General features: G+C 48.1%; 1 protein-coding gene and 2 long non-coding RNA genes across 13 annotated transcripts in view; 1 reads left to right on the top strand and 2 right to left on the bottom strand.

The window, feature by feature from the left end:
* Positions 1-22,276, bottom strand: part of DLGAP2 (DLG associated protein 2) — a 666,739-nt gene that overhangs the window by 453,169 nt on the left and 191,294 nt on the right. The window lies entirely within an intron of this gene.
* LOC146395822 (uncharacterized) lies at positions 24-5,084 on the top strand. The gene is made up of 2 exons (XR_014829727.1): positions 24-3,924; positions 4,025-5,084. It is a non-coding gene; the product is annotated as an uncharacterized LOC146395822 (long non-coding RNA).
* On the bottom strand, positions 2,632-20,782 carry LOC146395821 (uncharacterized). The gene is made up of 2 exons (XR_014829726.1): positions 20,670-20,782; positions 2,632-4,709 (listed from the first exon to the last, which is right to left on the bottom strand). It is a non-coding gene; the product is annotated as an uncharacterized LOC146395821 (long non-coding RNA).

Raw genomic sequence — 22,276 nt, 5'->3', positions numbered from 1 at the left:
TGCTGCTTAGTATTTTTCAATGCTTTTCTTTTTTTTATTCTTAGGAAGCCTCTCAAGGAATTGTGTCACTGGGATGGAGAAGCATTCACGTAACCACAGCAATGTTTTCAGCTTCACATCAATATATTACTTCCATTAAAATCAAAGTGTTACCCTTGACAATTTTAAGAAAAAATTCTATGTAGACCACGATGTCATTGAGACAGTGCTTCTGAAGTTGGCTCTTCAGCAGACTTAGTGTCGGGTTAGCCATTCCTGGGCAGCAGGGCTTTAGATCACCACCTCCCTTCCTTCAGTTTTCTACACTGCTTCAGTGTCTTCTAACAGGGATTACGTTTCATTAAACAACAACAACAACAAAAAGACCAGCCATACAAAAGAACAAAATAATGCCATGTGCAGCAATATAGATGCAACCAGAGATTCTCACACTAAGTGGAGTTAGTCAAAAAGAGAAAGACAAATACCGTATGACATCACTTATATGTGGAAGCTAAAATATGGCACAAATGAACCTATTTACAAAACAGAAACAGACTCACAGATATAGAGAACAGACTTGTGGTTGCCAAGGGCGAAGAGGGAAGGAGTGGGATGGACACGGAGTTTAGGGTTGGTAGATGCAAACTACTACATTTAGGATGGATAAGCAATGTGTAGCACAGGGAACTATCCAATTTTGTGAGATAGACCATGATGGAAGATGTCTATATATATAGGGACTCTGTGTGTGTGTGTGTGTGTGTGTGTGTGTGTGTGTGTGTGTGTGTGTGTGTGTGTGTGTGTATATATGCCTGGGTCATTTAGCTTTACAGCATAAATTGGTACAACACTGTAAATCAACCATACTTTAATAAAAATAAAATAATTAAAATACAAAAGAGAAACTAAAAAGAAAAAGGAAGAAAATATAGCAAATGAAAATACACAGATTTTTCCAGATACTTAAACAGCAGTTTTAAATTTGTTCTGTAGTTTTTCGAATTTTCAGTATCTGGATTCATTTCGCATGTGAAATGACGGGCACTGATCTTTTCAACCTGAAAAATAAAGATCCCAAGCATGATGCTTCTATGTAAACTTCACGCAGAAACTGAGCGAAATCGGAAGCAAAGCCCATGATAAATATTATCTCTGGATAAAGTCCTGGTCTATGAAGGTTCCAAAGAGAAATTCTGTACCGCGTGAGAAGGCGACAATTTTAATCTATACATGTAAGTTCCAGGAGGCATGCTCCAAAAGAAACCAGTACAGTAACACTGAGATAACCAGTACATTAACAATTTCCTTCATTTCATTGTAAACTGTTGTAAACCTTGTGACAATCAACGCAGGCAGGGGCTGGATGTTAAAGTAAATGATGCTCCAAACGGGGATACAATTAACTGGTGGCGACGCAGTTTCATGTGCTCTTTCAAGGGCAGGTAATGTCCAGAATACTGCTGGACACGGGAAACCTCAGCACCAGGGTTGATGACAAAACTCATCCTGCTGCCCTGAGGGAGCTGCCTGAGGACAGACAGGCTCGTGGACAGAAGGTGGCACAGCCAAGGGACAGGGCAAACCTGCTTCTTGCCACCTGGATCCGAGTCAGGACCTGTGCCCAGGGCATCCAGGCTCCGGGTGCCATCGTTCAGACTCACTGAGGAGGCAGCTCCCACACCCCCGTCTGAGTCACCACTTTCTGTTTGTTCTCACGGGGGCGCGCTGGGCCCCTGGGGCGAGGGCTGATATGCCTAGGGCAGCATGAACCCCCAGCCCCCAAGGCAACCCAGGTGTTATAGGGAGTGACTGGCAGGTGACAGTCTGTGGGCTGCATCTCTAAGCCAAAGAAAAGAAAGGGACTCCAACTAAAGGGTCCAGTTGCCCAGCAGTCTGCCTGCCTCCCAGAGGCCTGCCTCAGCACCGGCAGAGGAGCAAGACATGGGGAACCAGCGGAAACCCTCTCGGAGGCTGTGTGTGTGGCTGGCTTCCTTCAAGTCTTGCCCCAAGGGTCTAACCAACAGAGTGCCTGCCTCTGTCTCTTTAGGAGGACCCAGAAAGGGGGACGTGATGGAGCTGGGAGCTTTGTTGCTGCCTCCCCAGACCACGGCAGAAACCCATCTCCCTGCGTCTTCCCAGTCCTCCAGCCCACCTTGGAGGGAATGACCTTGAACTTCTGTGGAGACACATGTAGTGCTTTCCACACCCCAAGAGAGTTCTGTTTCTACTGTTACCACCCTGAGGAATACCCTGGAAGATTTCCCATTACAGAATCAGCAAACCAGGCTGAGCCCTCAGATTTTTAAAAACGTGATTCTACTTACTTTAGTATTTTCCTAACCAAAACAGTTCCTGTTTGTAAACAGCTAGTGCTGAGTCATGTCCAGTGATGGTTTCTATTTTACCAGCCATCTTAGATCTTGAGTAGAGGTATAAGCCATTGCTTTTGCGGGGGGGGGAGGGGAGGGGTATTTCTATAACTCGAGCAGTGCAGGACTCACAAATCCCACGGGAAGAACTACTCATATATGTAACAGAAATACTAAAATCCACCAATGCAAACTGTAAAAAAAAAAAAAATGCATTAAACTATAACAGACTTGGTTATCTGGAAATACCTTTTAAAAGGAAAAAATACTGAATCTCAAAACCACTGTAAAGTTTATTTCATACTCAACAAGAAATGTTTCAAACAATTACAGATGCATCTTAAGTTCTTAAAGTCCAAGAAACTAATGCATCACAAAAATGGCAGGACTTTGTTATTAGTTCAACCTACTTTGCAATCACACCACTTCCTCCCACCAAACAGTCCTTATCCAGTTAAAGCTGGTTTTCATACTAACTAAATAAAAGTGTGTCTGAGGCAATAAAAACATTTTGGTAATTTTCTGTATTCTTCATTTATTCAACTATTACAGACATGTTTGTGGACTCTGAGGTTATTACAGTGAACAAAACTGCATTAGAATCTATTTCAGTACTAGGAGAAATAACACCTATCTATTTCAGGTACTAAATATGTGACACAATCTGGGTAAAACCAACTATCCTGTCATCTAATTTGCTTTAAACCTTCTATTTCCTGAGTAATTAAAGCACAATGCACTCAAATATAGGATAAACGGCTGGTCTATAAACTGAAATAGGACAGCTTTTCCGGCTGTTCTAGAGGTTGAATTACATGGAAGGGACCTGCCTCATCACCAAGTCCTGTGAGCCACAGACACTCCAGCTCCATCCAGCGCCCCGGCCGTCCTCAGGGTGGATGACCCACCTCTCACAGAGACAGGCAGGCCCGTGTGTGAGTGCATCGAAATCCCACACACTTGCCCTGCTCTAGGAAGAAGCTCCAGGCTTCAGAAGCAGAGACAGACAGGACCACGCCAGTGAGGAACCCAGGGTGTTGTAGAAAACTTCCAGAATGACACCACTATTAAAAATCACTGTAGGGGCGGTTCGCTGAAAACAGTTTCCAGTGACTTCCCCAAAGTCCAAAAGTAACTGGCAATGACACTGCAGTTCAGTGGTTCACCCAGAACCACCTGCACCTGAATCCCAGGTCCCAGGCTGCCCCAGGATGGACACTACAGGCTCTGATCTTGCTAGACTACGTCTGCCCCATCACATGTCAGAGGGGAACCAAAAAGTGGCCTGCTGCTCAGAGCCAGGGCTCTCGGGAGCTGGGTGACACATGGCAGGCATGGCTCGTCTCTAAGGTGCCAGAAAGGCTGTCACACCAGAAGCAAACAGAGAAAATGGCCAAGCAGCTTCCTGATGCAGTGACTAAAATTCCATGTTTAGAGAACTGATCTTGGCTACAGCTATGTTAAAATATAAGCTTTCCTGAGAGGCTGCGGAGTGTGTGCTTTCAGTCTCTATGGGCAAGTTCCAGAACCTTCTATGAAGAAGGTGATTTGTGAAGGAAGAAAGTGGCCAGGGGTTGGGGGAGGGAAGGTGCGGGTCAAAGAGCACAAACAGCCGTGAGCCAGACAAGTTCCGTGGATGTGGCCACGCTGACAAACCGCGTTACCACCTCTAGAGTTGCTAAGAGAGAAAGGAGACTGTAAATTCTCACCACAAAAAAAGTGAGTCTGGGCTGAAGATGTGCAGAGTAGCCTGGTTTTGCAGTAAAAATCGTCTCTCATCATCATGTTACACACCTTACACCTGCACAATGTTACATGTCAATTACATCTCAGTAAAGCTGCAAAGTGTAGAGAAAATATAAGAAGAAAGGATGTATTTCAGGTACTGGCAACAAAAGAAGGAATCTGAGCCAGTGGTGACCAGGAGAAAGCCCTGCTCGTTCCCAGGGGCAGGCAGAGAGCAGGGGCTCCATGCTGGGGGTTGAGGCCATTCCACGTGGACACCTGAGGTCACCCTTGGGCAGCCAACGTCGTGGTACAAAGTTAGCAGTTGGAAACCAGGAACACACCTGACAGGAGAGATGAGGGAGCACCAATCCAGCAACATCCGGGAAGAATCCTTCAAGGAGATGCCTGAAGGGAGGTGAACACAGAACTTGGCAAGTGGGTGATCCATCCACATGCAATCCCACTGCAGGGACTGGTCTGTGGCAATCGAGTCAGAATGATGTCTGCCTGGAACCGGGTGGTTGGGGGTGGGCAGAAAGACTGGGAGAGGCAGCAGGAACCTTCTGGTGAAACAGTGAGAGCATTCCTCAAAATTTACCACGCTTCACAGTTAATGCTGAATTTTAGTACCTGTAATTATAATTCAGTTATGTTTAAAAGCATTAGAAAAATAAAAAAATTAGCTTTTTAAAATGACAAGAGCAACTTCATGTCATAAAAGACCTTCTTCAAAGCCGGTCCACCAAGGACCATCCTGGGCAGTGCTGGAGCCCTTGTCCCTGAACCCTTGACTCCAGCCACCACACCATCGACCTCATACGGTTAGATTCATCTTGAAAACTTTTTTTTTTTTTGGTCTTTTTTGTCTTTTTAGGGCTGCACCCACGGCGTATGGAAGTTCCCAGGCTAGGAGTCATATCGGAGCTGTAGCTGCCAGTCTATGCCATAGCCACAGCCACAGTAACTTGGGATCTGAGCCACGTCTGCAACCTATACCACAGCTCACAGCAAAGCCGGATCCTTAACCGACTGAGCAAGGCCAGGGATCGAACCCCATCCTCATGGATACTAGTTGGGTTCGCTAACCACTGAGCCATGACAGCAACTTATCAACTTGAAATTTTAAATTAAGAGCAGTTTAGACACTAGTGACCGTCTCTACCATCCTGGGCAGAGCAGACCACATACCTGTGGAGGCCGTGGGCTCTGACTCAGCAGGGAGACCCCCCACCTCATGTCGATAGTGCTGGGTTACTTTAAGAAAGATAGCACCTTGGAGTTCCCTTTGTGGCGCAGTGGTTAACGAATCCGACTAGGAACCATGGGGTTGCGGGTTCCATCCCTGGCCTTGCTCAGTGGGTTAAGGATCCGGCATTGTCGTGAGCTGTGGTGTAGGTTGCAGACGCGGCTTGGATCCCGCGTTGCTGTGTGGCTCTGGCATAGGCTGGTGGCTAAAGCTCCGATTCAACCCCTAGCCTGGGAATCTCCATGTGCCACGGAAGCGGCCCTAGAAAAGGCAAAAAGACGAAAACAAAAAAAAAAGAGAGAAAGATAGCACCAAACAAGTGACATTCTGACACTTTCCATCATTTCCATCAACTGCGCAGGTCCCAGGGTGAGGACAAAGAGGTATCACAGGGTAGGAGCAGATCACACTCCTACAGGCAAGTCAGACGTGCTGCGTTACTCCGTGTTTAGACAGGGGCTGGGGAAGGAGGGGTGAGGAGGGAGTGGGGAAGACGAAGGGGGAAGAGAAACAGGTGATGAGGGGGAGGGGAGGGGAGGAGGGAGGAGGCACATGAGGATGGAGAGGACAGATGAGGAGGGAGGGGTGGATGATGAGGGAGGGAATCTGTGAGGAGGGAGGGGTCAGGGGAGGAGAAGAGGCAGGACATGGGTGGGAGCAGAAGTTCCCTGGACGCCAGGCCTGTGGAGAAGCACTGGACCTGGTGGGACATCCCTGACCCAGGTAACTGGCCTGAGGGGAGGGCAGCTGGGAGGCAGCGTCAGGAGAGCACAGGGACCTGATACAGTGAGACTCTGATACAGTGAGACTCTGATACAGTGAGACTCTGATACAGTGAGGCTCTGATACAGTGAGGCTCTGGGATGCTCCCGAGAAAGGAGGACGTCAAGGAGTCTGCAGGCCAGGTGGCAGTGGGGACAGCAAGGAGGCAGGTAACAAGTGGGGAAGGGGGCTGAGAGGGAGAGGGACACAGGGTGCAGCCAGGACCTGGGAGGGGGTGGGGCTGATGGACCCCTTCAGCCTGAGGTGGGGGCACCCAGGGAAGGAGGGCACATCTGACCCAAGGTCAGACCCAAGGTCAGACCCCACAAGCAACTGGGGGTGGGAGAGGGGGACAAGAGGCCTGTGGGTGTCAGGGCTACAGAGGGTCAGTCAGGATCCAGGATCAGGGCTGAGAGAGCTTTGTGAGGGATTTCTAGACAATCTATTACGCTGCCAAAGAAAGTTTAAACTAAGAAGAAGAAATCACATTTCTTGTCCTTCATGTGAAATGAATAGCTACGGAAACTGAGTTAGGCAGGTAATAAAAGAACTGTAGGCTGAGTGTTAGCTGAGGCTTTGGAGAAAAGAATGAAAAATTACACTTGCCGAGAGACTTTAGAGCTTCAGTTTCCAGATACTGTATTTCTAGGTTTCACGGAGACCCTGAAGCTAAAATCTATATTCTTTTTAAATACACATGATTATAAAACTCTATTATGCACTTGAAGGTGATTTAGTACCTACGTGGTCTGAACACTGAAGGGCATCAAGTGGATAAGAAGCTTCAGGGAGAGAAAAGGGCTATGAAAAGCCCTTTTACTCCACATGAAATCCCTACGATGAGGAACTGAGATGGTGAGACTGCAGGTCGAAGGGCACTCATGTTAGTCTTTCCAGGGCCCAACAGACCTAGAGGCCACGGAAAGGTCCCTTCCAATAAGGCTGTCTGGCAGGAGCTTCCAGAAGAAGGTCCAGGGTTCCCGAGGCTGAGTCAGGACCCAGTGTGCTTCTGAGGACCCTCACAGCAGCCACAGCTCAAGGCCACCTCCTCCGGGTGCTCTGTGTAGGCTGCGGTCTGTACGTGCAACGCAGGAGCCCAGGGCGCTGAAAGTCAGCAGTTGATAAAGGAAGAGGACCCCACCCGGAAGCCAGCCTACAGGAGTCACTCTAGAGCAGACCTGAGACCCACTGGAACCCTTGCTGTGTTTGCAAAGGGAAGCAAGGCTGGCCATCCTTGGGGACACATTTCCAGCTTCCAGCAGAGATGCCAAGGGCATCTCCTTGCAGGAGAGAGGGAGGGATCCCTAAGCTACAGGGAGACCAGGGAGCCCAACCTCTGCACACATGGGTGGACTGTCCTGGCTGTTTGCCCGCTGGGTTTCCAGGGCAACCATAAGGGATGCTGGAGGGTTCCGGCAGGTTTAGTTCTTCCCTGTGGGGTGGCTGATGAATTGAACTTTTTTTATCTTCTTTATTGATTTATAATTAACATACAATGTCATTAGTTTCAGGTGTAGAACACAGTGCTTTGATATTTTTACACATTCTGAAATGCCCACCGCGTTAAGACCTGTCAGCATACTAAGTCGTTACAACATTATTGACTGTATCTCCTGATCTCCCGTTCTCCCGTGTGTACCTCACATCCCCCCCACCCCATGACTTATTCATTACACAGCTGGAGGTTTACAGACACAGAAACACAACAGAAACCGAAACAGACTCACTGATACAGAGAACAAGCTGGTGGTGGGGATTGGGGTGGCCTGGGGACAGAGAGCATTAGGATTTGAGCCTTACAAAAGAGTAAGCAAGGAGAAAGTGGAGCCCTCCCCCAACAAGGTGCTTGCAGTTTGCAGACTCCTGGTCATGCCCCCCCAGCCCTCAGGGCATGTGGACAGAAACACCATGGAGCATAGGTGGCACCCACGACAGGTCAGCCAAGCAGGCAGAAGGCAGCATGGACTTGGAAGAGCAGGAAATGTCCAAGGAAGCGAGTAAAAAGACACGATTGGTGGAGGCAGGAAAAACAACCGGAATTTAACTGGATTCCACCAGGAATTTGCTCATGACATTAAATTTCCTTTTGGGCACAGATGGACTTAAAGCACTTGTGGACTATCCGACATAGTGTTGACAGTGGGGTGGGTGCCCAATGGGTGTAAGACACTTCTGCTCCCTGCGGCCCCTCTTCCAAATCTGACCATCCCCAAGGCTATTTGCTGTTGTTGCCAACACCCCTCTCTCTACCTCTTGGCATCTGGGAGAGAGTTCTGGTTGCAAATTTTCCTTCAAGGAAGAAACTATAATTGATGTAGCATTTAAGACTAGATAACACTGGGGAAGTCACACACACTAAGATACTAAAATACCTATGTGAAACATAGCTCACATTTCCATTAGCCTATAGGAATCCACCCCAAAAGACATGAGACTTAAGAGGCCAGCACCTCATCCAGCTCGGATGTGCTCAGCCCTGTGCCATCCTGGACCAAGATCCTCCCATTGACTTGTCCCCACCTGCCACAGGCCCCTCCAGGCCACAGTCTCCACCAACCACAGTCCCCACCAAGCACCTTCCGGGCACACATCTGAGAAAACAGCATGTGAAGAGGGTCTGGTCCAGCTGCTCAAATACATGGGAGCTTGTGCCAGGGGTCAGGGGATAAACTTGGGGGCCAGCCCATGTGGTTCCCAGCAACAATGAACGTGCCTCCCTCATTCACACACCTGAGGAGGCACTGGAATCAAAAGGCCCAACAGTGATCCTAAAACACTTCGCCCGTGACAGGTTTGACAGATCCGATTTTCAGGAAAATTAACCAAATTCTGCCATTGTAGGATGTCTTGTTCTCAGATATACATTGGACTTTAACATAATTTCACTTTATGAAATGTCATTAAAGATCCCAAACAAATTTAATTGGTCTACTCTCCTTTGAAACATAATGATTTCTCTCTGCAAAGTTTTCTCTGCATTAATCATTGTGACTTGCCCAACAACTGGTGAACAAACAGGGAAATAAGAATTTTTGAGAATATGCGCTATTATAAAATTATAAAATATGCACTATTTTATTAAATCCTGACACTGCTATTGCTCTTGTTGCTTTAACGATGGAAATTCAGGTTCTGAGGAATTAAATAACTTGTCTACACAGCATCAGATCAGAGATGAGAACCCTGGGTGATTCTGAAGCTTGTGCGACCACCACACCAATGACAAACTCTGCATCAGAGTCCTGGGCCATGGATGGTCCAGCCAGGACTCTGACCTTCTCTCTTGAACCAATTCCAGAGACCCCTCCTGCTGGTCAGAATGAGACCTGGATGCAACCTCACTGAGCCAAGGATGGAGGACGCATGAGACTTGGCCCCAGTACGTCAGCTACGGGAGAGAGTACACTGCAAGAGTACACTATCAAGCACTTTATAAATATTTGCTTTTACCTTCCTCTCAAGATGTATTTGGAACTATGTCTGAGACACGTAGCATCTGTTCTGTTTAAGCTGAACATCTAGATAAATACACACAGGCAGCAATTATTCTGAGGTATGGTTCAGGGGCTGGGTCCTCTTTCCTGTTACAATGGACAGTGACAAAGGCACACAGCACATCCCAGGCCCCCTACTTAGTGACAGTGAAGAATCGAGGACCCTCATTTATGCTACTTTCATTTACTTTTTCATCGCTCATCGGATACTCAGTAATCCAAACGGTAAATAATCAAAAACATGAAATCTGATGCAATAATGGTAGTTTCACTTGAGGGTGACCTCTGCATCCCGCATGGGTGACCTGCCTTACACTCCGGTCCCTGGAGTGGTGACAGATGGTTTCGTGCTGTCCTCCCCAGCTTTCAGGTCCTTTCTAAGAAGAGCTGTTGCAGGCCAGGTGTCAGTCCTCAGCCAGCAGTTGCTCTGTGGCCAGGGACTCAGGCCATGTTCAAATCCTCAGAAACAAGACTTTTCACCACCCACCAATCCCCCATGTCCTCGTGGGCAGCGGACTGAAGATCTTCACCATGTCTGGCATTTGATGTTGACTGTGAAGAGAGGTCAGGGGGGCCCTAGGATCCCACCCCAGGGGAGGGGGAGGGCTGCAGCATGCGACCACCCGCTGCATCCATGGAGTGGGGATGGGGGACCAAGCCGAGCCTAGCCGAGGCCCAGGCTGTATTCTGACCTCCATGTCTCATCTGGGGCCCCCTCCACTTTGATTCCCAAGTCCCCGCTTTTGAGAATCCCTGTGGGTGGTTTACAACACTGGGAGGAGCCAGTGCTCAAAGGTTACACGTGAGGCCCATGGGGAGCAACTGCTCAAAGTCCCAAAGGCCTGTCACCTGCTCCATGTCCCTACACTGGGTGCAGGCCCCTGACACAGGCACAGGCCCTGCAGGAACACTGGGGCAGCAAGACACAGCAAGAAGGCCAGGCCCCAGGCTGGGCACCCGTGCTAACCTTCAGGGCCACCCCAGGAACAGCAAGGAAGCAGAGCCTCAGAGAAGTGAAGAGATGCTGGGGTGTGGAGGAGGCGGGTGGGAGCTGACCCTGGGCCCCTGCTTCTCAGGCACATGTGAGGAACTGGATCCAAATGCGGATCAGGGCCGTGTATACCCCGACAGGTAGCACAACACCTGGGCCCCCTGCCTGGCCCTGGGCAGTGTTCACAGTGAACGAGAGCTCTCGTTTTCCAAAGAAATTACCATCCTGAAGGGAAGAGGTAGACAGAAACATGGTGTTAAGGCAAATATATTCATTTGGCACATCTTTCTCAAGGAGGCCCTCAGGACAAGGCATCAGAGACCTGAGACAGTGCCTCCTGCTGAAGCCCCGCATTAGGCGAGGGCAGATCCCAAGTGGGTGCAAAGGCCACCACCAGACAGTGTGTACCAGGGGCCAGCTTGAGCTGAAGACACAGCCGGAGATAGCCGGACAACCTCGGGCCCGTGTGCACGGTGCAGTCTTGTTAGAAGCGGCTGGTGAGTTGCCAGTACTCACGTGGGACAGGCCTTGAGACTCGGAAATCCTCAGTCTGCAAATACCCTGCAGCATTTACTGCTCTTGGGAGAACTTCACTTGATAGCACAGACCTGCATTCTCTTGACCATCATCTTCACTTCATCAGCAGTACCGCTGGCCTTCCTTACAGTGCGCTATGCTCCCCACAAAGAAATGACTTACACCACTTCATCTAAGTTCCTTGTAAACGCTTTCCTGCAAAACTGCCCTTGCAGCACCAGGCGCACAGCAGTCATTCAAATCCTTGCCTGACTCCTGAAAATCCCTACTTACCCGAGGGAAAAGACTTAGAGAAGAGAAAACAGACAAGAAAAACATCAATCCTCAGAGTTCCCTTTGGCTCAGCAGGTTAAGGATCTGCTGTGGCTCTGGTTACAGCTCTGACTCATGTTTGATCTCTGGCTCAGTAATTTCTGCAGAGGCAGAAATGCAGCCAAAAAAAACCAACCCCCCCCAAAAAAAAAAACCCATCAATACTCCCTTCAGTCCGATTGGGTTGAGTCGAAAGAGCAACACGTATTCAGAGGCACGGGACTCCAAGCCGGGATCGAAGGGTCTTTCACACATTAAGCCATTAATTCAATCTGTATCTCACCCTGTGAGTTAGGCACCATCATTATGCCAGCTCTGCAGGTGAGAAAACTGAGGCATATGGGTAAACAACACACCCACTCTTCTGCAAGGAAGGCGTCGGCGCTGCCTCAAGACAATTAGGGTATCAAGACACTACATTTCTGTCCCATGTCAAAATTCATGGGACAATGAATTTTCCCATGAAAAGGCAACCCAGAGAATGGGAAAGAATATCCTCAAATCATACACCTTGGAAGAGATTATTATCCAAAATACACAAAGAACTCCCAGGACTTAACCCCCACCTGCTGCTGTGTCAGGCTCTGGGTTTACCTGCCTATCACTTCTGCCAAAGCTGCTTCCTCCCTAGGTCCACCCCCCCACCACCTCCTCCACCACAGGCTCCCTCTGCACCTGGTACACTGCACCCCCCAAAGCTCATGGGACTCTGCCTGGGCACCCTCAGGGCAGTCACTTCAGACTTGCTTACCCACCACCGTTAACCACAGGAAAAGCCATGTTGAATTCACCTGTGCGTTGACAGAGTTTGGCCCAGTGCCTGCACACAGCACACATTTAATAACCATTTGCTGAATGCAACGCAGGGAGAGAATGAAAAGAAATATTAACATCACAGTTCCAAACCTGTGCTCCAAGGCACACTGCGTATAAGGGCGCTGCAGGAAAACTTTAAATCCCAGGGGAAACACAGCAGGGCTCCACTTTGTGTTGCACCAGAAACTGTCACGTCACTTATAAGTAGGATGAGAGTTCAGCTGATAACCAGGAGGAAACCATCCTGACGGCAGCCCAGGACCTGCTATGGAGCAAACACCAGCCAGAGCTTCCTGAGACAGCAAGATTCCCCAAACATGTGACCTCCCCTGAGTCAGGATCTGTGACTGAGGACAATGTCCCTCAGCCGCCAGAGCAATAGCACGTTTTTAGGAAACTCATAAAGTCACAGATGGACACTTGCTCGTGGGTTTCGTTCCAGTACTCAACCTCTCTCCCTGGGGGTACGTTCGCCAGGGTTCCCTCTGGTCTTAGCATCCGTTCTCCTAGTTATTTGGGTGGCAGTATATTTAGTGCTCCCATCTCCATTTGCTTAATGTTTTTATGATTTTGTCATTATAATCCCATTAGAGGAGAGTCTAGTTGCTGTCACGGTCCTTTGTGGGGTCACTGTGACTGCTTTCAAAGGATTTCAATAACTTTGAACCCATCCAGATGTGCAACCAGCCATCACCCCATCCCCAGACTTAAAAGTCTCCTTAATGATTCTTAATGATTTGCTGATGCCCTTGCAGAGCCTGAGGTGTGAGAAGGAACAGTGTGTGGCTCAAACCCTCGACCGGGCTGTTCCATTCACTGCACTGCTACAGGGATCACTGGTTCAGAAATGGATGGCGTGCTCACGGCTGAAGGACGGTGGCAAAGTTATTTTTGTAATAAGACGTCTTACACCTTCAGCTACTAGCATCCAGGATAAGCATTATTTTTATCGTGAATGCATAAAGAAAACATAAAAAGTTAAGATGGTTTGCAAAGGCTTTTTTGACTTTAGGACCAAACTGTAACACACCTTGGAAATGCCTTTCCATAGGGTCCACGTGAAAGCAGCCCCTCTCTCCATCCAGACGACCTGTCTGCATCACCAAGTTTCCACAATCTGAATAAACAGCTACAAAGAGGGCACTGTTCTAATACTCAACAAAGAATGAAGACTGCTTTACAGGTTTTCCAGCTTTTGTAGAATCTACTGGGCATGAGTGAAAATTCACATTCTGTCTTAACTCCTCAAAAGAACCCAACAGATGCATGAGTTCAAAAGTAAACATGCCAGACTAAGTGGTATGATCTGAAGAAGGAGCCTCAAGTGAGCCTTGCTGGGAAAGAGATTCTGCTGCCTCAGACGGTGCCATGTCGTGGGCGTCAGGAACGTGAGTTTGACCAAGTCACAGTGCTCTGTGGAGAAGAGCACACCCCACCATCCGCACTTGCCATGGCAAGAAGCGGTGGACTGAGGCTGTCCGCAGGGGGCTACAGCTGGCAGGTTTGGGATGAATCGCAGGGGAGGAGGGGTTTCACTTAGGTGGCACCTCGAGATGGGCTGGTAAGGCGCTGCCACGTTGCACAAGCCCTTATGAATTCTGGACTCAGGTCCTCATGAATGTATGATTTGCAATGATTTCCTCCCATCCTTGGGTTGTCTCTTCAGTTCTACGACGACAGCTTTGAATGAGCAAGTTTTTTAATGTTGATAAAGTTCAATTATCTATGCAAGTCCTGAATGCTGACTCATGCTCTTGGGTCCCCAAGTCAGCATTTAGGACCCAGCAAGGTCCTGATACAGAAAGAAAGACTATTCTACATGTGGTGGTGGGCTTTGACATTCATGGTTACACTGCTTGATGTAGGTTAAAATTTGTCAGCTTGCATTCTAGCTTAAAAGAATGCTGCAAATTTTTTCAGCACTGGAATTCTGTATTTGCTCAGAGGTTTTAAGTATGTTATCAATGTCAAGATGCCTTGGGGTCTCACACATGTCACAGAAAGTGCACTGAAAATCTCCGCTGTGTTTGTAAGCCCGAAATCAAGGCCACAGAACATACTAGAAATTTTGCACAGCTCAGGTCTATAATGTCACCAATTTAATTGGATAATTAAAGCATTTTTCATACACTAAGTTTTAAGAGCATTTTATTAAAGTAATTACACATGTCTAAGGACATAAAACTTGTGTTTTCCTGCATCTTGGATAGTTACAAGGAAAAAAAATGATCCTTGGTTTGAAAGCAAACACTACTGTCTTTTCCTTGCAAACTTTTTCTGTAAAATATCCTTATGAAATCTAATCTAATCACATGTGTTTACTTCAATCCACAGTGGTGACAGATTGTGACACTTACAAACAAGAATTATGTGATGCGTCCTGGAACAGTGGAGTGCTGCTAGGGCTGAACAGCTGCCTCTATAAAGAAACAAACATGCACATATCTGCAGATTTCCTATGTAAAGAATGCACAGCGTGCAATTGTGAAAAACAAAATATAGAACACTCTTCCTTGTAAATTCAACACACCTCTATCTTTGGTATGACTTGTAAACCCATCACGTTTATTTATCAATGTATATACATCAATCACCAACAGCAGAGTCACCAAATGAGAACTCGAAGCAGGAGCTCCTGCCGTGGCTCAGTGGTTAACAAATCTGACTAGGAACCATGAGGTGGCAGGTTCGATCCCTGGCCTCGCTCAGTGGGTTGAGGATCCAGCATTGCCATGAGCTGTGGTGTAGGTCGCAGATGAGGCTCGGATCTGGTGTTGCTGTGGCTCTGATGTAGGCCGGCAGCAACAGCTCCGACTGGACCCCTAGCCTGGGAACCTCCATATGCCATGGGTGCAGCCCTAAAAGGACAAAAGACAAAAAATAATAATAATAATAAAAATAAAATAAAACAAATGAAAAAAGAACTTGAAGCAGATCACAATCTGATTCAGCAAAGAGGCTTCACGCTCCTGACACACAGCGAATGTTGGTGGGTATTTCTGTTTAGTTCTTGAGCAAAAGGAATTGAAAGATGTCAGAATTTCTCTCATGTGTCCATGAAGTGAGCCATTTCCTTGCTGAACCATACAGTGGTTTCGGAGAATTAAAAGCATTTCCTCAATTTTTGTGCCACTTACAAGGTGACTGTTACAGACACAACATGGTTTTCAGTTTAATCTGCACTAATGACATAATCATTTCAAGTCCACACAATCAACGGAATGATAAACCAGGTCCTGACGGGAAACGTGCTGACATCCCTGGCGTGAACACCCACCCCACTGGCCCCGACCCAGGGAGGTGGTGTCACCAGACAGGAGCCAAGAAAGGGGATGCCGGGAGCCCTGCAGAAGAGACTTGTGTTTCCCTGATGATGCAGCTGAAGCAAGGAGCCTCAGGACAGTAAAATGCAGCCACGTTAATTAGGGTGGGACATCTCAATATTTATCATCTTTGTAATACAATTCATGGTTCTGGATTTATATCATTTAATTTTTTAATAGACTTCATATTTCAGAGCATTTTTAGGTTCACGGCAAAATTGAGATTTCCTGCATACCCCACCCCCCCACTCCATGTACAGCCTCCCCGTCATCAGCATCCCCCCCAGACAGTCCATTTGTCACAACTGAGGAACATACAGGACATGTCACCATCACCCAGAGGCCACAGTTCACACCGGGCTTCACTCCTGCTCTGGGAAATGTTCCGGGTTTGGACACATGTATGATGACACGGAGCCACCATTGCAGTGTCACATGGACTAGTTTCATGGCTGAGTCCCCTGTGCTCTACCTGGTCCCCCCTCCACCCACCCTAAGCCCCATGCTATCTTGAGTTTCGAACTCAAACACAGGAGTCCTGAAGAGTGAATGGCTGGCTCACCAGCCAGCACGAGACTATTCCAGGGCAGCAGTGGCTGTCTTGCCAGCCCTGCCTTGGGGCACATCTGGGACCCCAGCTCAGGCTCATGTGCATCTTTCCCAGTGATCTTAAAGCGTGGTCCCTTCCTCCACCATATATGTTACAGAAACGTCCAACAGGAGAAAAGAAAGAAAGACATTGGGGCTCAGGTCTCCCTGCCCCCTCAATGTGGCCTGCACTCAGCCTCTGCGAGTGGGCATCCTGCCTCCAAGAGCCCTGGGTCCCAGGTACCATACCAAGCGCACTCATGAAGCCCCAGAGCCAGGTGGGAGAAAGCAGAGGTGCATCAGGGCCAATGTGGCTCTGATTATGCCCACAACTAGGGACTCATTCAGTGAGAAGCAGGATTTGTCCAAGTTCCAACCAAAAGACGGCCTGAAGTGATCAAGTGAAGTCTGGAAGCTCAGGAACATCTGAAGGAGTGGAAAGCCACAGAACAAACACTCGTGTGTGCAGGTGTGGGGGCGCAGGTGTGGGGGCACAGGGGTGGGATGCAGGAGTGGGGGCGCAGGTGTGGGGGTACAGGCGTGGGAGTGCAAGTGTGGGGCACAGGTGTGGGAGTGCAAGTGTGGGGCACAGGTGTGGGGGTACAGGTGTGGGGTGCAGCTGTGTGTACGCACAGAGAGATGGCCGAATAAGGTGGATGAAGGAAGCCCCAATAAAAGAAATGTCACCCAAATCATCATGAAAAACACCTTTGCTGTATACACTTTTGTTAGATGCCTCAAGATTGCATAAAGCAGCAAAACAAACTTCTTTCAGCAACACTGAACTTTACTGTCAAATAAATCCACACACATATTTGTGCATCTCCTCAAAATCACACAACTTATCCAAGAAAAAATCCCAGCTGATTTGAGAAAATTGTGCATTTGAGTATTAGAGCAGCTTTGCGTAGTTCCTCTTATTTCAAATTGAATTACAGGCTATCCTATCCTTACCTCCTCGTGCAACTATTTAATACACAAACCCTGAAATTCATGAGCATTTCCAGACAACTAAGGATGTTCACTAAGCTTTAGCAACCAGAGACTCCCTCTTGGATTCAAGTAAATCACAAGGACTCAGAAAGAACTGGCACAGATTTCTCAAGATTATGTATTATCCCAACCTTCACTTTTAAGGTGGAATGGACCTGGACCCTGTTTCTGTAAATAGGGGTGGGATGCAATGGAGAAAAACTCATGAGCAAACCTGATGGTGCAGCCACACAAGCCAGTAGCAGGGGGCAAGAAGTTGGTACACGTGGGGAGGACAGCACAGGGAGTGGAACGCTGAGCCAGCTCTGACCCAGGGACCTCTCCTGCGAAGCTCCTGCGTGGCTGAGAAGAATAAACAGAGATAGTTTCAGCCTCACTGGAGGAGGAAAAGTCTGGATTCCATGATAAGGTCATGATGGTGCATCACACGTGCAGTATCGTGCAGCCACCACGAGGCTCAAGACAGAAGGACCAGAGAGAAAGCTGTCCAGGTACTGACCACAGGTGGACAAAACGCATGCTCATGAGCCAAGTGCTACAGGAGCACCTGTGGGGAATGGGGCGTATTTTACATAAAGTTGGTTTTAGAGCAGGAAGTGGGAGACATTCACTCTTTATCTACTTCCTTCTACCTTGTTAAAATAAAATAAAATCAAAAAAGAGCTCTACTGGTAGCAAAAATGCAGCAGGGGAAATAACAGGACACCCATGACATATTGTTAGTGAAAAATGCTTCAGAACAGTGTCTATGTTATGAACTCATCGTTATCAAAAGCACTTAATAATCATTCTCATTTTTTAAAGTTTGCAAGCGCTTACACTGAAAAGGCCACTGTGGCTCTAAGAGAGCTTCATTTTCTCCCACACTTTTCACTATTTTCCACGTTATCTACAAACAATTTGTGTTTCTTGTATAACTGAGACATATAATTTTAAAACACTTAATTTTTAAAAACTGATGTAAAAGCTCTTAAAACGAACAGATATTTAGAATTAATTCAATTATATAAAAATGTTGGATTTATCAAAAAATTTACCTCAGGAATTAGTTTACAATGAAAGCTTCCTCAGGACCTGAAACATTTTTAAAAATCCCCTTAGTCACGATTTCTCAGGAACCCACCCTCTGTTTTCACCCATGTGTGGACTGTGCTCAGGACCCTGAGCTCTAGTCACGCCCCAGTTCTGACACATGGCGCTTCTCGTGCTGCAACATAGCAGCTAACCACCTGCGGACCTCCTCTCTCAGGAAGACCTCCATGATTGCTGCTAATGAACACGTGCTGCCCTCCTGTCCCCGTCTCAGTGGTGACCCAAGGGGTGTCCTCTGCCACATCTACTGGGGACGTCAGGGCTCAGCTGGTCCCACTGGATGCTCTGTCACCAGGACCTGCTGAGACAGTGGCCAGGACTCCATCTGTCCCTCTGAGCTCAGAAGGCTTCCAGGCAAAGGAAGATTCAGCCCTGTGGGAGGAACGGGCCCTGAGTGTCCCTGGCCAGGTCCCGGGGCCTGAGCTGACCAGAGAAAGGGCAGCAGAGGAGCTGTCCCCAGTGATGGGGGGAGCCACTCGGGACACCGAGGCCCCAGGACGGTGCTCAGCTCCCAGCCTGCAGTCCTGTGTCCCACACACCCCCCACAGCCGACACTTAAATGTACTTTCCCAGGATCCACCCAAGGTTCCAGACGAACATCTGAACTCAGATGCCATCAAGTACATTAGCAGTAACTGCCCTTGTGCAGGAGGCTTGGGGAAGTGAGTCAGACAGGGAAAGACGAGTACTGTGGGACGTCACAACATCACATGTGGGACCTAAAAAATACCACCAACTAGCGACTGTAACAAAAGAAGCAGACTCACGGACAGAGAGCAAACCAGGGTTTACCAGTGGTGGGAGGTGGGGGGGGCAATACAGGGTGGGAGTGGAGGCACCAATCCCTGGGTGCCAGATGGACCCAAGGACCTATGTCAGCCACAGAAATAGGGCCAATATTGTGCAGCAACTGTAAACAAAGTATAACCTCTAAGAATTGTGTACAAGTTACTTGATTTGTGCCAGGCTTTAGTAAGACACTGGGTCAGGACCCAACTCCACTGTATGTGCAGATGTGGACAGCCCCGGGCACTGCCATGCTGCTACGTGATTCCACAGGGGACACAGGAAAGGAGGCTGCGAGGATGCCTTCAGAGTGCACCCAACCAAACTCCTGAGTCACTTTTCATCTGGTGGCTTAAAAGTGGAGATGTAGCTACACGTAGGTCACAGGATACTTCCAATGAAGGTGACTGCCTGAGCACATCAGTCTGCTTTGAAGTGTTTAAGTGTTTAAGACCAGTGATCAGTCTCCTCGGATTTATCATGACGTGGTCAATACCGTGTACCAGCCTTGAGTCAGTTTTCTCAGGCAAAGCATGAACTTGCTAAATTTTTCTGTACAGTTTTATATGTCCCTGTCCTTGTTTCCGAATAACATGGGTTATGAAAATGCACACATTTGTGTCATCTAAAGTAAACTGTAATAAGCCATCTTTAGGGGAAAAAAGAGTGGGCTCTGGCAAACTTGAGATAATGTTGCAAACTTGATTTTACACTTGCATTGATTGTTTAAAAGTCTTAAATGGCATCTCTGACAAATTTTTCACATCAACAGTGTCAGTGTTGTTCTTTGATGCAACTTCTAATGTAACTCCCAAGGTCCTTCAGTGACTTCCAGATCTTAAAATAATATTAGTTAATAACAGAAATCTTTGGCTACCTACCTAGGCAATTATAAATACACCAAAATTCAGAGAGAGTATAGGTATGGGGTCATGAAGCTCAGGCTTTCGAAGTCTCTTTTTGTAAAATTAAGATGATAAAATTATTCCCTGCAGACACTATGTTAAAGGGACTTGGTGAAAGCTTACCTTTAAGGCTGTAAATAACATTGTCAGCTAAGTACATGGAAATTTTGTATACACACAAAAAGCAATGGTTAAACTAATCAGCAAAAGAAGCCTGCATGTAAGAGAAGAAAGCTGGTGACTCCCAGCTGGTGGACACCTTTGCTAGTAACAAGTCACTCTGACTTTCCATGCGGTTGGTCCAGCTAGGATTCCAGAAGGCTCTCACTTGACAGCTGTTAGCTGCTGTTTTTTAACCAGGTGGCCCTCGTTGTCTTCACTTCTGAGTTAATTTTCTTTATTACTGTACTGACTCTTGAAACACGTATCTTCCCATGTTGTACCTTAATCTGGACCTTAATGTGGATTCTGAGGTAACTACACACGTCCTCGACCTCTGAGAAAGCTCCGGGATATTTTCTCCCCACTGCTCTGACCCACAATGTTCACAGGTTGAACCCTAACCCCAAAGTGATGGCACTGGGGTGGGGGGGCTTTGGGAGGTGATGAGGTCATGAGGGTGCAGCCCCTGTGGTGGAGTCAGTGCCCTAATAACAGACCCCAGGGAGCCCCCAGCCCCTCCCCCATGTGAGAACACAGTGAGAAGAACCCCTGTGAGTCAGGAAGGGCCCCCCAGACACTGAACCTGCCAGGGGTCCTGGATCCCGGACACCTCAGCTCCAGAACGGCTGGAAGCAGGGATCTGTGCTCAGGCATGAAGCTCTCCAGGTATTTGCTGTCCTGTTGTTTCCACAACACCTGCAAGTGTCCCCATATCGTAGCATCAGTGGCCTATTCAATCATCCTGTGAAAAACTGGGGGCTGGAAAGCAAATGCGGCCTGTTTGAGAGCCACGGGTTCATAAAAAGCTCCTGCAGGTGAGGAGCTGTCAGTTCACAGGGGTCGGCCTCCCCAGGCAGGGGGACAGGTGGATGTGACGGCAGCCCTGGTGCAGCCCTGGTGCAGCCTTAGAATGGATACAGCACATTCACAAAGGCTGGAAGGACACTCCTGAGAAGGTGTCAACTGTGGAATGAAGCACTCGATGCTGAGGGCAGGGGTCCAACTGTGATGTGATGGTCCTGCTCCAGATACCGGGGACCCCTCCCACCTCCAGGGGTCCCCGCTCTCCCCCACCTGATGCTGCTGTCTACTGAGAGGCCCTAACAGCCACAATCTCTGCTTCCTGCACCAGGCGTGACAGCCTCTGCGCTGAGCCAGGTCCCTGGAAGAAGGGCCTTGGCAGTGGGAGTGTGTGGGTGGGAGGTGTCGGTGACTGAGGCCGGAGCCTCAGCACGGAGCTGACCCTCAACCATGGATTCCTGGGCACCCAGGCTGGGTCAGGACCCCTCGAGGCCACACATTCCAGGCAGATGACTTTGGGGTCAGGCTGCACAGAAGCTAATTACCAAGGCCAACAAAGCCAATGGGGTAATTTAACTTTATCTAAAGCCCTCCTTTTTCTTTCTGCACCATGAATTGAGTTATGACTGCCATGTGAAAACTTGTGCACAGTTACCACGCAGGGTCCACTGGGTTTGCGGGCAGTCCCCTCCTGCCCCCGCCTCCAGCACACACCCCCTCCCCCACTATTATTATTAATGATGTGTGTGTGCGCGGCAAGAACATGACATATGATTGATCTTCCTAGAAGGGGTTAAGAACACAGCACAGGGCTGCTCCAGGCAACAGACCCCAGGCTCACTCACCCCACTTGATGAGCTCTGCGCCTGTGACCAGCGCCTCCCCCGGACCAGCCACCCTTCTGCCCCCTAAGCGCGTTCACTTAGCACAGCCATCCACTTTCAGCTGGTCCCTCTCCTTCCTTCTCCGCCAACTGCGCACCTCACTTTGGTTACAGTTTTACAAGCTGAAATGAAACACTCTTTCACCAGTATCTTGTAACAACCAATCCCTCAGAATTCACTGAAAATATCCTATGATAAAAATCTTAATACAAATTAGAAAGTAATGAGCCATGAGGAAACATAGGTATGATGACAACTGAGATAATTAGAAGTTAAATAAATGCTTCCGCAAATATTAACCCTGAAAATTTCATGAACGTTCACATTTAAATTTTGCACTTTCTAATTCCCACATGTCACGAAACAAACAATCTCCATGTGGGCAGCACCCTGGTAGCATATCTGACCGTTCCCAAGGGAGCGTGACACATCCATCAGCTATGTCCATCCTAAGGACCAAATATGCAACGTTTCTTTACAGAGTCCCATCAGTTTTCATGACAAT

The sequence above is a fragment of the Sus scrofa genome, chromosome 15 (genome assembly GCF_054392235.1).
Source record: "Sus scrofa isolate SSC_HxYL_T2T_F1_AM1 chromosome 15, Sscrofa_HxYL_maternal_Yorkshire_Landrace_v2.0, whole genome shotgun sequence".
Classification (NCBI taxonomy): domain Eukaryota; kingdom Metazoa; phylum Chordata; class Mammalia; order Artiodactyla; family Suidae; genus Sus; species Sus scrofa.
This window is presented reverse-complemented; position numbering and strand designations above follow the sequence as displayed.